Source organism: Phyllobates terribilis, unplaced genomic scaffold, assembly GCF_046119375.1.
Source record: "Phyllobates terribilis strain yellow unplaced genomic scaffold, ASM4611937v1 Scaffold_4__5_contigs__length_816908805, whole genome shotgun sequence".
NCBI lineage: Eukaryota > Metazoa > Chordata > Amphibia > Anura > Dendrobatidae > Phyllobates > Phyllobates terribilis.
In genome coordinates, this window is record NW_027362764.1 from 193121101 (window position 1) to 193138294 (window position 17194).

Consider the following 17194-nt stretch of genomic DNA (forward strand, 5'->3'; position numbering starts at 1 on the left):
CACCTCCGTGTCGCCGGGTTTGTGCCAGAGCCGCGGTGAACCCTGACGGCCAGCCCCCCTCTCCCAATACTGGTGCCTGTCCGCTGGTGGGTCGAGCGAGCCCCCCTGTGGTGGAGGCAGCTCTAAGCTTTTTAATTTAAATTGTCTCTCTAATTTGAATGAATACACTTAAAATCCATTTACAAGGATCTATTGGAGGGCAAGTCTCATGCCAGCAGCCGCATAATTCCAGCTCCAGTAGCATCCACTAAAGCTGCTGCAGTTAAAAAGCTTTTATAAGGATCGAGATCGGCTGTCCACCGCAAGGCATCCTACTGCCAGTCCCAGCCCCTATGCCTTGGGGTGCCTCCTGATGCTCTTCACTGAGTATCCCGTGGTGCCGAAGCATTTCCTTTGAAAAAATTAAGTGTCCAAACTACAGGTGGTGTAGCTTGCTTAACAGCCGGGATAATCCGCTGACTAGCAGACACTGCTCCTAGGCACAAAGTATTTCCTGGGCTAGATGCAGTTAAAAATTTGTAATTAGATACTCTCGTTGGATGCTGAGAAAGCATTCCATAGAGTCTCCTGGCACGCCATATATGATTCTCTTAAAAAGCTTGGGGTAGGGGTCTAGGGGACCCTTTTATAGCCAAAATCACGGCCCTGTATCAAAATACGTCACCTAGGCTGAAGATAAATGGAACTGTAGCACCCTGAGGGCTCGGTTGCTACAGAGGTATTGCACCTCACCCAGAGGTGTGATATCTCACTCTCAGGTAAGGATGGAGTGTGGATCAGGACCCGACACCTGCATGCATTACACAACATTGCCGTGGGGCAGGGCGACCAATATGCCTCTGAGATGGGCACGACAGTCCCTGTCCCTGGCTGGAGTGGGGGGAGGGAACACTGAGGAAGGGGAACCCTGTAGTGCAGGAGCAGGGAGGAAGCAGTTCCTGGGTGCATTGAGAAGGGAGTATAAAAGGTGGGCACCATCTTAGTTCAGTGCAGAGAAGTCTGAGCAGAAGTGGCAGGGAGCAGGGGCTCTGCATGAGCTCTGCTCCGGAGGCGGGCCTAGTAGCAGAGGCCCAGGCCTGGAAGAGGGAGAAGGAAGGAAGAGGAGCGGAGAAGGCTCCAGGAACGAGGAATGAAGGGATCCCAGGGGTGCGGAAGGGCGAGTCGCCACCGCACGCCCGAATCCACCTGCGTGGAGGGGTCAGGCCAAAGGGGGAGACCGGTCCCCGAAACTAGTGGAGGCAGGAAACGACCCTCAGCTAGAAACCGGAGGCTCTGACATTTTATGTGGCGCAGCCCCTCGCTACACCCGCTAGGAAGGCACCACTTAGGGTCAGGGAAACTGGCGCCAAGTTTACCAAGAGGAGGCCTGAGGCAGCCGGACAGAAGGGTTGGTAAGAAAGGCCAGACAAAGGACACACAAAGGGGGTCCTGTGAAGCGCTCCAAAGTTATCTGGGAGTTGTCTGAGCCCCTCACCTGGTGAGCACAGTACGACGTGGGCAGCCGTTACCTGCAGACGTGGTCTGGATAATAAGAACTGTGAGTAAAGTCCCTGAACTGCATCACTGACTCTGTGTCGTTACTGCTGCTGCCCTGCACCATCACCCCCATCCTCCGCATACACTGCCCTGAGGCTATACTCCTCCCGTGGGGAGTTATGCTACGCTCTGCTGCACCCACAACACCAGCCTCAGCGGTCTTCCCTGCAGCGGCGGTTCACTCTGACCGCAATCCACGGGTGGCGTAGTCAGACATTTAAACATCAAAACCACATAAATAGTTCCGCCACTGGTTTGACCACCCTGAGCCACGGAACCGGGTCGCCGCCACGAAGACTACAACCACCAGCATCCACCAAAAAGGGTCCGGCTCCGGGTGTCCCAAGGCCCAGGGGGTGCATCAGAACATTTTCATCACCTTTCACAATCACCAATGGGACAAGGCAGGGATGTCCTCTGTCCCCTCTCTTATACATCCTAGTGACGGAACACCTGCTCTCATCAATTCGCCATAACCCCAATATTAGGTGGATTGAGGTGGGAGGCACCGAGTACAAGTGCTCTCTATTTGCTGATGATGTCCTAGTATATATCACTCAATCACATATATCCATCCATGCTGTTAAGGCTGAAATAGATCACTTTGTTACATGGTCAAATTTTAAAATCAATGCAGCGAAGTCTGAGGCCCTCGATGTCTCCCTCCCCAAATCCATATAGGATTCCATCCAGTCCAACTTTCCCTTTGCCTGGCCCTCACAGGGTATCAAATACTTAGGAATTCCTATTCATAGAGACCTCTCCGATCTATGTTATCTTAATTTTGGGCCCTTTATTGAACAACTCCATACAGACCACGGTTGGCAAGTTAGAACTGTAAGATTCACTACGTGAACCACTGGTGTTTTGTGGAAAAGCACATGTACACTGTGTTCCAAATTATTATGCAAAAAGTGTTTAGGAGTGATAAGGGAAGAATTTGTTTGTTTGTCAGTTAAACTCATTGATGGTGATGTGTGTCAGGGCTCTTTATATCACTGTAAGCAATTGCAGACACCTGTGCTAATTAGTTTGGCAGGTGTGTCCAATGAAAGGCAAGACTACTTAAGAAGGCTGTCTCACATTATTAAGCAGCCTACATTTTCTGCCAAAATGGGAAAGAAAAAGGATGTGTCGGCTGCTGAGAAGCAGCAAATTGTGGAGTGTTTAGGTCAAGGCATGACTACAATCAACATTGTGCGATGATCAGGATGAAGTGTCTTGGCAATCAAGAAGTATGTAGCTGATTCACAGTACACACGTGTGCGTGCTGATAAGGGCAAATTGAGGACTCTTTCCTACAGGCAATTACGTCAGGTTAAAAGAGCAGCGGCAAAAAAGCCTTGTCATAGCAGCAGACAAGTTTTTGAAGCTGCTGGTGCCTCCAACGTCCCCCGAACAACAAGATGCAGGGTCCTTCAGAGGTTTGCAGCTGTGCATACGCCATCCTGTCGACCTCCTCTATCCACTTCACACAAGCAGAAACGGCTCCAGTGGGCTAAACATTACATGAAGACTGATTTCAAAACTGTTTTGTTCACGGATGAGTGCCGTGCAGCGCTCGATGGTCCAGATGGATGAAGTGGAGGATGGCTGGTTGATGGACACCCCATGCAAACACGGCTACAGCGCCAACAAGGAGGAGGTGGAGTAATGTTTTGGGCTGGAATCATGGGGAGAGAGATTGTCGGCCCCTTTAGTATCCCTGAAGGCGCTAAAGATGAACTCCATAATGTATGTGGATTTTCTCAAACAGCACTTCCTGCCATGGTTCAGGAAGAAGAACCGTGTATTTCACAGCAAGATCATTTTTTTGCATGATAATGCACCATCTCATGCTGCACATAAAACATCTGCATCTCTGGCTGATATGGGCATAAAAGGGGACAAACTTATGGTGTGACCCCCATTCTCCCCTGACCTCTACCCCATTCAGAACCTCTGGAGCATCATCAAAAGGAGTGTCTATGATGGCGGGAGGCAGTTCACATCTAAGCAACACCTCTGGGAGGGTATTCTGTCCTCATGCAAAACAATTGAAGCAGAAACCATCCAAAACCTGACAAATTCAATGGACGAGAGAGTTCAGAAGCTCCTTTCGAACAAGGGGTCCTATGTGAAAATGTAACATCACCTAGAATAAAGTTTTGAGTTGAAAACTGTTTGATTTCAGTTTCTAATAACCTGCTAATGCTTATAATTTCAAAAATGACCATTTTTTTGGTCTTTATTAAAATGAAAAGGTTGATCAAAAAGTTTGGGGGATCTAAGAGTGTGGCAACCCAGTAGTCATGATTACTTCGAATTCTGACAATATGAGGGTCATGTTGCAGGTAGTGCAGCAAGAAGGCACTTATGTGTCTTGCGCATCTCGGAGCCCCAAAATTATTTTCCGGGCTAGATGCAGCTAAAAATTATTTTTAATTTTAAATCTGGTGGAGCTTAGTATAGATGGCCTAATAGGATCAGTGCTGCACACTGCTACAAAGCCCAATTATTTTGCAGCCAAGATACAGATAAACATGATTAGTAATTTTAAATCTGGTGGAGCTTATTATAGATGGCCTAATAGAATCAGTGCTGCACACTGCTACAAAGCCCAAATTATTTTCCAGCCAAGATACAGATAAACATGATTAGTAATTTGAAAGCTTAAAACGGTTGGCAGGGTGATTTTAACCAATCATCAAGCTTTTACTCTCCCCAGGATGACACAGGGGTAGAAAAGTCGTTTCGGATCCATGATTTGTTCATCTTTATGAACGTGAGTCTGTCTACATTATCAGTGGAGAGCCGTGTGCGCTTATCTGTCAGCACACCACCAGCAGCGCTGAACACACGTTCAGACAGAACGCTGGCTGCGGGGCATGACAAGATCTCCAAGGCGTAAGTGGCTAGCTCCGGCCATTTATCCAGATTGGAAGCCCAAAAAGAGCAAGGGTCCAGTGACACAGTCATGGCTTCAATGTTTACTTGGAGATACTCCTGTACCATCGTCTCTAGGCGTTGACTATGTGTCAGACTTCTTGTCTCCTGTGGCCTTGCAAAGGATGGGCTAAAAAAGTGGTGAAATGATTCCGCAAAATTAATGTTACCAGCAGATACTGTGGTTCTGTTACGGTTTGAGTGCTGAACACTTGACGGTCCCACGGTTGGCAAGTTGGAACTGTGAGATTCACTACGTGCACCACTGGTGTTTTGTGGAAAAGCACATGTAAGATTCTGCAACAGTCTCTGCTGATACTCCTGCATGCGTGCATCCCTTTCTATGGTAGGAATAATTTCGGCAAATTTACTTTTGTACCGGGGATCTAACAGTGTGGCAACCCAGTAGTCAGGATTATTTCTAATTCTCACAATTCGAGGGTCATGTTGCAGGTAGTGCAGCAAGAAGGCACTCATGTGTGTTGCGCATCCAGGAGCACCAAGTTCCTGTTGTGTTGGTGGTGAGGTAACAATCATGCTTCCTTCCTCTGTCCTCTCCCCCCAACCTCGCACAACAGAAATGTGATCAAGGTCTCCCTCATCTGATGAGTCTTCCATCAGTTCCTCCTCCACTTCTTCCTGGGCTCCTGCACCTTCCTCACTAGTTTGGCTGCTACCATGCGCCCTGGTAAAACCATCTCCCCCACCCTCACATGCCTGCCGCCTTGGTGCTGCCAACCGTCTGGACCTTGCAGATGTTAGCCCTTCCGCATACAACTCCTCCTCCTCTACTTTCTCCACCTCCTCTTGTGCCACCACCTGACTCCGAATTCTGTTTAACATGTGCTCCAGCATGTAAATCACTGGAATAGTCATGCTGATAATGGCATCGTCAGCACTAAACATCTTCGTCGCCATTTCAAAACTGTGCAGAAGGGTGCATAGGTCCCTGATATGTGACCACTCCTCCAGCGTGATTTGCCCCACCTCTGGATCTCGTTGGCCCAGGCTATACGTCAGAACGTATTGCACCAGGGCTTGTTGGTGCTGCCACAGTCGCTGCAACATGTGCAGAGTTGAATTCCACCGGGTAGGTACATCGCATTTTAGCCGGTGAAGTGGCAGGCCCAACGACTTCTGTAGAGATGTAAGTCGCTGAGCTGCTGGATGCGAACGGCGGAAGTGAGCACACAGCGACCGTGCCCTCTGCAGAAGGCCATCTAGTCTGGGATAGTGGGCTAAAAATTGCTGGACAACCAGGTTCAACATGTGAGCCATACAAGGCACGTGTGTGACATTGCCCCGGCGAAGGGCCGCACCCAGGTTTGCAGCATTGTCGCACACGGCCTTCCCTGGTTTCAGGTCCAGTGGAGACAACCATTCATGAAATTGGTTCTCCAGAGCTGACCACAACTCCTCAGCTGTGTGACTCACATTTCCCAGACATTTCAAAGTAAAAACCGCCTGATGACGTTGAGCCCTACTGCCAGCATAGTAAGGAGGTGTGCAGGATCCCTTCTGCGCAGTTAGAAAGCTTGTGGCATGACCAGACAGGCTTTGGGTGCAGGTGGAAGACCGAGAGGAGGTTGAGGAGGCAGAAGCAGTTGAGGAACTTTGACATAAAGAGGATTGACGCACAACTCGTGGGGACGGCAAGACTTGGACAGCAGCCCCTTGTCCTGCTGTCACCATAGTTACCCAGTGCCCAGTCAGCGACATGTAACGCCCCTGTCCATGCCTACTCGTCCAAGTGTCTGTGGTGAAATGCACCCTGTCACACACAGAGTTTCTCAAAGAAGCGGTGATGTTGTGTGCGACATGTTGGTGGAGCGCAGGCACACCTTTCTTTGAGAAGTAGTGCCGACTGGACATCTGGTACTGGGGCATTGCGACGGACCTAAGGTCTCGAAAATCCTCTGTGTCCACCAGGCGGAAAGGCAGCATTTCTGTAGCCAAGAGCTTGCAGATGGTGAAATTCAACCTCTTAGCTTTCTCATGGCTAGGAGGAAATGGTCTTTTACTTGTCCACATCTGAGGGACCGAGGGCTGGCTATTGTGCTTAGACGGGGTTGATAAGGGTGTCCCCGGCAAACTGCCGGTCTGTGAGGAAGATGCAGGTGGACATGTTAGGTTGCCTTGATCCAAAGGTGGTGCTATCGATGTCGGACAGCGCTCAACACCAGCTGGTGTTACCACCTCCAAAGAAAATGATGACCTGCCAATCACGCTGGCTGTTGCGGGTAAAGAGGTGGCAGGTCTGCGCCCCAAAACAGGTGTGACTTCTGTCCCCCCAGTCACAGAGGATGAAGAGGCCGCGGATGCACAAGATATGGCAGACGGTGGTTGGCCCGGCCGGCTAGGCCGCATTGTAGCACACTGAGCTTCCCACTGCAACTTATGCTTCATGTCCATGTGCCGGTTCATGCATGAAATACTCAAACTATGTATTTTTTGGCCTCTACTTAGCTTTTGCTGACAAATGTTACAGATAACACGAGTTGGGTCATCTTTATCGATCTGAAAAAATGCCCAGGCTATGCAAGGCTTATCACCCATGCGACCTGAAGCGCCACCAAGACTTGTGGTGAGAGGCAGAGTTGTGTTTGAGGATGCAGTTGTTGACGTGCTTCCAGTACTACGTCTCTGTCCAGGAAGGCGCAACCTGACCTCGTCGTCACTAGCATCTTCCTCCACCTCCTCTGCTGACCTCATCTCTTGGCTGACTGTGGGTTGACAGTAAGTGGGATCTCCAACCTCATCATCATCACCCTGTGCGTTATCACACCCGTCGTCCTCAGAGCCAACCTGTTCCTGCCCTGACAAAAAACTAAAGTTGTCGCTCCAATCAGGTATTTGAGTCTCATCATCATCTTCCTCATTGTCTCCACCAACAGGAGTTACAGTTTGGGAATGAGGGTCTACATTATGGTCAGAACCTTCTGCGTCTGGTCCTGGATCCGACTCATAAAGATTCTGGGCATCAGTGCAGATCATTTCCTCGTCTGGATTCACAGAAGCGCTGGAGTCGACCTCTGATTCCCAGGCTATAGTATGAGTAAACAGCTCTGCAGACTCAACCATCTGTTCTACCTCATACTCCTACGGGCAGCTGGAGATTTGGGAGCTGTGAGGAAGCAAGTGCGATTGGGGTGACACCTTTGAGGACTGGAGTATTTGTGATGTTGAAGTTGATGTGGAGGAGAGCCCACTTAAAGGAGCACTTGATATCCGTTGAAGCACCTGCTGTTTTTGTGCCTCATCTGGAATTTGTAGCGATTGGCGTGGCCGTAAGAAAGGGATCTTATCACATTGTCCGCTAAAAGAAGTAGACATTTTAGTTTGGCTGGAAGATGGTCTTTCTTCTGCAGATGTTACTGTTGCTTTAACACCTACCCCACGGACACAACCTTTTTTCCCCTTCCCAACACGCCTATTCCCCTTTCCACCAGCAGCAGGCCTTTTTCCACTCATTTTGGTGGTTAACTAATTTACAACTCTGGAGTTGTTTGCACAAAAAAACAATGGATGGGAACCGAGCAGAGCTGAGTGGCCAAACTGTGGTATTAGGCCAAAACTATTGGCTGGGTTAGATGGAGAAAAAAATTATATTCGATTTGCAACCTGATGGAGGTCAGTATAGATGGACTAATAGAACAAGTCCCACACACAGCTAGAAGCCCAAATATTTTTTCAGAGGTAGATGCAGAAAAAAAATATATTCAGTTTGCAACCTGATGGAGGTCAGTATAGATGGACTAATAGAGAAAGTCCCACACACTGCTAGAAGGCCAAATATTTTTTCAGAGCTAGATGCAGACCAAAAATTTCTTTTGAATTTGCAACCTGATGGAGGTCAGTATAGGTGGACTAATAGAACAAGTCCCACACACTGCTAGAAGGCCAAATATTTTTTCAGAGCTAGATGCAGAAAAAAATTATATTCAGTTTGCAACCTGATGGAGGTCAGTATAGATGGACTAATAGAACAAGTCCCACACACAGCTAGAAGCCCAAATATTTTTTCAGAGGTAGATGCAGAAAAAAAATTATTTTTAATTTGCAACCTGATGGAGGTCAGTATAGATGGACTAATAGAGAAAGTCCCACACACTGTTAGAAGGCCAAATATTTTTTCAGAGCTAGATGCAGATAAAAATTATTTTTAATTTGCAACCTGATGGAGGTCAGTATAGATGGACTAATAGAGAAAGTCCCACACACTGCTAGAAGGCCAAATATTTTTTCAGAGCTAGATGCAGAAAAAAATTATATTCAGTTTGCAACCTGATGGAGGTCAGTATAGATGGACTAATAGAACAAGTCCCACACACAGCTAGAAGCCCAAATATTTTTTCAGAGGTAGATGCAGATAAAAATTATTTTTAATTTGCAACCTGATGGAGGTCAGTATAGATGGACTAATAGAGAAAGTCCCACACACTGCTAGAAGGCCAAATATTTTTTCAGAGCTAGATGCAGATAAAAATTATTTTTAATTTGCAACCTGATGGAGGTCAGTATAGATGGACTAATAGAGAAAGTCCCACACACTGCTAGAAGGCCAACTATTTTTTCAGAGCTAGATGCAGAAAAAAATTATATTCAGTTTGCAACCTGATGGAGGTCTGTATAGATGGATTAATAGAACAAGTCCCACACACAGCTAGAAGCCCAATATTTTTTCAGAGCTAGATGCAGAAAAAAATTATATTCAGTTTGCAACCTGATGGAGGTCAGTATAGATGGACTAATAGAACAAGTCCCACACACAGCTAGAAGCCCAAATATTTTTTCAGAGGTAGATGCAGATAAAAATTATTTTTAATTTGCAACTTGATGGAGGTCAGTATAGATGGACTAATAGAGAAAGTCCCACACACTGCTAGAAGGCCAAATATTTTTTCAGAGCTAGATGCAGAAAAAGATTATATTCAGTTTGCAACCTGATGGAGGTCAGTATAGATGGACTAATAGAACAAGTCCCACACACTGCTAGAAGCCCAAATATTTTTTCAGAGCTAGATGCAGAAAAAAAATATATTCAATTTGCAACCTGATGGAGGTCAGTATAGATAGACTAATAGAATGATGCTATGCCCAAAAGATTTTACTTCACTAGGTGCAGTAAAAAAATTGGTATTCTATACACAGGTGGTATATCTTGCAACACAGATAGGCTACTCCACTGACTAACACGCTCTGCAATAGGCCAAAAAGGATTAGCTTTGCTAGATTCAGCCAAATGCTGTGAAAAAAACTTGCACAGCACTGGCACAGACCTGCCTGGCAAAAACTGATAGGAACTGATGTAACCTAGTCCTGAAAAGGACTGCAATTACAATTAGTCTTTACTCCCACAATCTATCTATTTAAGAGCACAGACCTGCTTGATAAAAGTCGTAGGAAATGCTGTAACCTAGTCCTTAAAAGGACTGCAATCACAACTATTCCCTACTCCCAAGCTATCTGTAGATTTGTGCGAAAATTGGCTTGAAATTAACAAGGTATAGCGCACACAGCAACAGCGGTGCCGTCTAACACGCAGCTGCAGCAGTGAGAAAATGGTGGCGAACGGAAAATGGCTTGGTCTTATAGGGCAAGGACATGTGACATACACTGCCAATGACACATGCCCTTGCTTGTGTGAAAAACAGCAGTTCGCTCCGTGTGTGCGCTGCTGATAGGCTGACAGACTGCACCTCCCCACTGCAAATGCGGGAAGAGAAAAAAAAATGGAGATCTTCATTATTCATGCAGAATCCATCCCCTGCCCCTCCCCCCCACCCCGCTGTACACTCAAACTGCGTATTAACATTAATTTTCATCATTACTGAGAAAAAATCCAGTTATGATTTTGGTGCACGAACATTTATCGAACATAACCTCGAACAGCCGAATTTTTCTCAAATCGTTCGTGTTCGCCGAACTGCTCGAACACCGCCCAAAACAGCTCGAATTTGAGATTGGCGAACAGTTCGAGTAGAACAACGCTCATCTCTAGTATGCATCTAGCTCTGAAAAAATATTTGGGCTTCTAGCAGTGTGTGGGACTTGTTCTATTAGTCCATCTATACTGACCTCCATCAGGTTGCAAATTAAAAATATTTTTTTGTCTGCATCTAGCTCTGAAAAAATATTTGGCCTTCTAGCAGTGTGTGGGACTTGGTCTATTAGTCCATCTATACTGACCTCCATCAGGTTGCAAATTAAAAATATTTTTTTGTCTGCATCTAGCTCTGAAAAAATATTTGGCCTTCTAGCATTGTGTGGTACTTGTTCTATTAGTCCATCTATACTGACCTTCATCAGGTTGCAAATTAAAAATAATTTTTATCTGCATCTAGCTCTGAAAAAATATTTTGCCTTCTAGCAGTGTGTGGGACTTGTTCTATTAGTCCATCTATACTGACCTCCATCAGGTTGCAAATTCAAAATAATTTTTTGTCTGCATCTAGCTCTGAAAAAATATTTTGCCTTCTAGCAGTGTGTGGGACTTGTTCTATTAGTCAATCTATACTGACCTCCATCAGGTTGCAAATTCAAAATAATTTTTTGTCTGCATCTAGCTCTGAAAAAATATTTTGCCTTCTAGCAGTGTGTGGTACTTGTTCTATTAGTCCATCTATACTGACCTCCATCAGGTTGCAAACTGAATATATTTTTTTTCTGCATCTACCTCTGAAAAAATATTTGGGCTTCTAGCTGTGTGTGGGACTTGTTCTATTAGTCCATCTATACTGACCTCCATCAGGTTGCAAATCGAATATAATTTTTTTCTCCATCTAACCCAGCCAATAGTTTTGGCCTAATACCACAGTTTGGCCACTCAGCTCTGCTCGGTTCCCATCCATTGTTTTTTTGTGCAAACAACTCCAGAGTTGTGAATTAGTTAACCACCAAAATGAGTGGAAAAAGGCCTGCTGCTGGTGGAAAGGGGAATAGGCGTGTTGGGAAGGGGAAAAAAGGTTGTGTCCGTGGGGTAGGTGTTAAAGCAATAGTAACATCTGCAGAAGAAAGACCATCTTCCAGCCAAACTAAAATGTCTACTTCTTTTAGCGGACAATGTGATAAGATCCCTTTCTTACAGCCATGCCAATCGCTACAAATTCCAGATGAGGCACAAAAACAGCAGGTGCTTCAACGGATATCAAGTGTTCCTTTAAGTGGGCTCTCCTCCACATCAACTTCAACATCACAAATACTCCAGTCCTCAAAGGTGTCACCCCAATCGCACTTGCTTCCTCACAGCTCCCAAATCTCCAGCTGCCCGTCTGAGTATGAGGTAGAACAGATGGTTGAGTCTGCAGAGCTGTTTACTCATACTATAGCCTGGGAATCAGAGGTCGACTCCAGCGCTTCTGTGAATCCAGACGAGAAAATGATCTGCACTGATGCCCAGAATCTTTATGAGTCGGATCCAGGACCAGACGCTGAAGGTTCTGACCATAATGTAGACCCTCATTCCCAAACTGTAACTCCTGTTGGTGGAGACAATGAGGAAGACGATGATGAGACTCAAATACCTGATTGGAGCGACAACTTTAGTTTTTTGTCAGGGCAGGAACAGGTTGGCTCTGAGGACGACGGGTGTGATAACGCACAGGGTGATGATGATGAGGTTGGAGATCCCACTTACTGTCAACCCACAGTCAGCCAAGAGATGAGGTCAGCAGAGGAGGTGGAGGAGAATGCTAGTGACGACGAGGTCAGGTTGCGCCTTCCTGGACAGAGACGTAGTACTGGAAGCACGTCAACAACTGCATCCTCAAACACAACTCTGCCTCTCACCACAAGTCGTGCGTGGCTCTTCAGGTCGCATGGGTGCTAAGCCTTGCATAGCCTGGGCATTTTTTCAGATCGATAAAGATGACCCAACTCGTGTTATCTGTAACATTTGTCAGCAAAAGCTAAGTAGAGGCCAAAAAATACATAGTTTGAGTACTTCATGCATGAACCGGCACATGAACATGAAGCATAAGTTGCAGTGGGAAGCTCACTGTGCTACAATGCAGCCAAGCCGGCCGGGCCAACCACCGTCTGCCATATCTTGTGCATCCGCGGCCTCTTCATCCTCTGTGACTGGGGGGACAGCAGTCACACCTGTTTTGGGGCGCAGACCTGCCACCTCTTTACCCGCAACAGCCAGCGTGATTGGCAGGTCATCATTTTCTTTGGAGGTGGATAACACCAGCTGGTGTTGAGCGCTGTCCGAGATCGATAGCACCACCTTTGGATCAAGGCAACCTAACATGTCCGCTGCATCTTCCTCACAGACCAGCAGTTTGCCGGGGACACCCTTATCAACCCTGTCTAAGCACAATAGCCAGCCCTCGGTCCCTCAGATGTGGACAAGTAAAAGACCATTTCCTCCTAGCCATGAGAAAGCTAAGAGGTTGAATTTCACCATCTGCAAGCTCTTGGCTACAGAAATGCTGCCTTTCCACCTGGTGGACACAGAGGATTTTCGAGACCTTATGCCCCAGTACCAGATGCCCAGTCGGCACTACTTCTCAAAGAAAGGTGTGCCTGCGCTCCACCAACATGTCGCACACAACATCACCGCTTCTTTGAGAAACTCTGTGTGTGACAGGGTGCATTTCACCACAGACACTTGGACGAGTAGGCATGGACAGGGGCGTTACATGTCGCTGACTGGGCACTGGGTAACTATGGTGACAGCAGGACAAGGGGCTGCTGTCCAAGTCTTGCCGTCCCCACGAGTTGTGCGTCAATCCTCTTTATCTCAAAGTTCCTTCACTGCTTCTGCCTCCTCAACCTCCTCTCGGTCCTCCACCTGCACCCAAAGCCTATCTGGTCATGCCACAAGCTTTCTAACTGCACAGAAGGGATCCTGAACATCTCCTTACTATGCTGGCAGTAGGGCTCAATGTCATCAGGCGGTTTTTACTTTGAAATGTCTGGGAAATGTGAGTCACACAGCTGAGGAGTTGTGGTCAGCTCTGGAGAACCAATTTCATGAATGGTTGTCTCCACTGGACCTGAAACTAGGGAAGGCCGTGTGCGACAATGCTGCAAACCTGGGTACGGCCCTTCGCCGGGGCAATGTCACACACTTGCCTTGTATGGCTCACGTGTTGAACCTGGTTGTCCAGCAATTTTTAGCCCACTATCCCGGACTAGATGGCCTTCTGCAGAGAGCACGGTCGCTGTGTGCTCACTTCCGCCGTTCGCATCCCGCAGTTCAGCGACTTACATCTCTACAGAAGTCGTTGGGCCTGCCACTTCACCGGCTAAAATGCGATGTGCCTACCCGGTGGAATTCAACTCTGCACATGTTGCAGCGACTGTGGCAGCACCGACAAGCCCTGGTGCAATACGTTCTGACGTATAGCCTGGGCCAACGAGATCCAGAGGTGGGGCAAATCACGCTGGAGGAGTGGTCTCAGATCAGGGACCTATGCACCCTTCTGCACAGTTTTGAAATGGCGACGAAGATGTTTAGTGCTGACGATGCCATTATCAGCATGACTATTCCGGTGATTTACATGCTGGAGCACATGTTAAACAGAATTCGGAGTCAGGTGGTGGCACAAGAGGAGGTGGAGAAAGTAGAGGAGGAGGAGTTGTATGCGGAAGGGCTAACATCTGCAAGGTCCAGACGGTCGGCAGCACCAAGGCGGCAGGCATGTGAGGGTGGGGGAGATGGTTTTACCAGGGTGCATGGTAGCAGCCAAACTAGTGAGGAAGGTGCAGGAGCCCAGGAAGAAGTGGAGGACGAACTGATGGAAGACTCATCAGATGAGGGAGACCTTGATCACATTTCTGTTGTGCGAGGTTGGGGGGAGAGGACAGAGGAAGGAAGCATGATTGTTACCTCGCCACCAACACAACAGGGACTTGGTGCTCCTGGATGCACAACACACATGAGTGCCTTCTTGCTGCACTACCTGCAACATGACCCTCGAATTGTGAGAATTAGAAATAATCCTGACTACTGGGTTGCCACACTGTTAGATCCCCGGTACAAAAGTAAATTTGCAGAAATTATTCCTGCCATAGAAAGGGATGCATGCATGCAGGAGTATCAGCAGAGACTGTTGCAGAATCTTACATGTGCTTTTCCACAAAACACCAGTGGTGCACGTAGTGAATCTCACAGTTCCAACTTGCCAACCGTGGGACCGTCGAGTGTTCAGCACTCAAACCGTAACAGAAACACAGTATCTGCTGGTAACATCAATTTTGCGGAATCATTTCACCACTTTTTTAGCCCATCCTTTGCAAGGCCACAGGAGACAATAAGTCTGACACATAGTCAACGCCTAGAGATGATGGTACAGGAGTATCTCCAAGTAAACATTGAAGCCATGACTGTGTCACTGGACCCTTGCTCTTTTTGGGCTTCCAATCTGGATAAATGGCCGGAGCTAGCCACTAACGCCTTGGAGATCTTGTCATGCCCCGCAGCCAACGTTCTGTCTGAACGTGTGTTCAGCGCTGCTGGTGGTGTGCTGATAGATAAGCGCACGCGGCTCTCCACTGATAATGTAGACAGGCTCACGTTTATAAAGATGAACAAATCATGGATCCGAAGCGACTTTTCGACCCCTGTGTCATCCTGGGGAGAGTAAAATCTTGATGATTGGTTAAAATCACCTCACCAACCATTTTAAGCTTTCAAATTACTAATCATGTTTATCTGTATCTTGGCTGGAAAATTATTTGGGCTTTGTAGCAGTGTGCAGTACTGATTCTATTAGGCCATCTATACTAAGCTCCACCAGATTTAGAATTACTAATCATGTTTATCTGTATCTTGGCTGGAAAATAATTTGGGCTTTGTTGCAGTGTGCAGTACTGATTCTATTAGGCCATCTATACTAAGCTCCACCAGATTTAAAATTAATAATAATTTTTAGCTGCATCTAGCCCGGAAAATAATTTTGGGGCTCCGAGATGCGCAAGACACATAAGTGCCTTCTTGCTGCACTACCTGCAACATGACCCTCAGATTGTCAGAATTCGAAGTAATCCTGACTACTGGGTTGCCACACTCTTAGATACCCCACACTCTTCGATCAACCTTTTCATTTTAATAAAGACCAAAAAAATGGTCATTTTTGAAATTATAAGCATTAGCAGGTTATTAGAAACTGAAATCAAACAGTTTTCAACTCAAAACTTTATTCTAGGTGATGTTACATTTGCACATAGGACCCCTTGTTCGAAAGGAGCTTCTGAACTCTCTCGTCCATTGAATTTTTCAGGTTTTGGATGGTTTCTGCTTCAATTGTTTTGCATGAGGACAGAATACCCTCCCAGAGCTGTTGCTTAGATGTGAACTGCCTCCCGCCATCATAGACACTCCTTTTGATGATGCTCCAGAGGTTCTGAATGGGGTAGAGGTCAGGAGAGCATGGGGGTCACACCATAAGTTTTTCCCCTTTTATGCCCATATCAGCCAGAGAAGCAGATGTGTTATTTGCAGCATGAGACGGTGCATTATCATGCATAACAATGATCTTGCTGTGGAATACACGGTTCTTCTTCTTGAACCATGGCAGGAAGTGCTGTTTGAGAAAATCCACATACATTATGGAGTTCATCTTTACCCCTTCAGGGATCCTAAAGGGGCCGACAATCTCTCTCCCCATGATTCCAGCCCAAAACATTACTCCACCTCCTCCTTGTTCGCACTGTAGCCGTGTTTGCGTGGGGTGTCCATCAACCAGCCATCCTCCACTCCATCCATCTGGACCATCGAGCGTTGCACAGCACTCATCCATGAACAAAACAGTTTTGAAATCAGTCTTCATGTAATGTTTGGCCCACTGGAGCCGTTTCTGCTTGTGTGAAGTGGATAGAGGAGGTCGACAGGATGGCGTATGCACAGCTGCAAACCTCTGAAGGACCCTGAATCTTGTTGTTCGGGGGACGTTGGAGGCAACAGCAGCTTCAAAAACTTGTCTGCTGCTATGACAAGGCTTTTTTGCCGCTGCTCTTTTAACCTGACGTAATTGCCTGTAGGAAAGAGTCCTCAATTTGCCCTTATCAGCATGCACACGTGTGTACTGTGAATCAGCTACATACTTCTTGATTGCCAAGACACTTCATCCTGATCATCGCACAATGTTGATTGTAGTCCTGCCTTGACCTAAACACTCCACAATTTGTTGCTTCTCAGCAGCCAACACATCCTTTTTCTTTCCCATTTTGGCAGAAAATGTAGGCTGCTTAATAATGTGGGACAGCCTTCTTAAGTAGTCTTGCCTTTCATTGGACACACCTGCCAAACTAATTAGCACAGGTGTCTGCAATTGCTTACAGTGATATAAAGAGCCCTGACACACATCACCATCAATGAGTTTAACTGACAAACAAACAAATTCTTCCCTTATCACTCCTAAACACTTTTTGCATAATAATTTGGAACACAGTGTAGATGTGCTTTTCCACAAAACACCAGTGGTTCACGTAGTGAATCTTACAGTTCTAACTTGCCAACCGTGGTCTGTATGGAGTTGTTCAATAAAGGGCCCAAAATTAAGATAACATAGATGGGAGAGGTCTCTATGAATAGGAATTTCTAAGTATTTGATACCCTGTGAGGGCCAGGCAAAGGGAAAGTTGGACTGGATGGAATCCTGTATGGATTTGGGGAGGGAGACATCGAGGGCCTCAGACTTCGCTGCATTGATTTTAAAATTTGACCATGTAACAAAGTGATCTATTTCAGCCATAACAGCAGGGATGGATATATGTGATTGAGTGA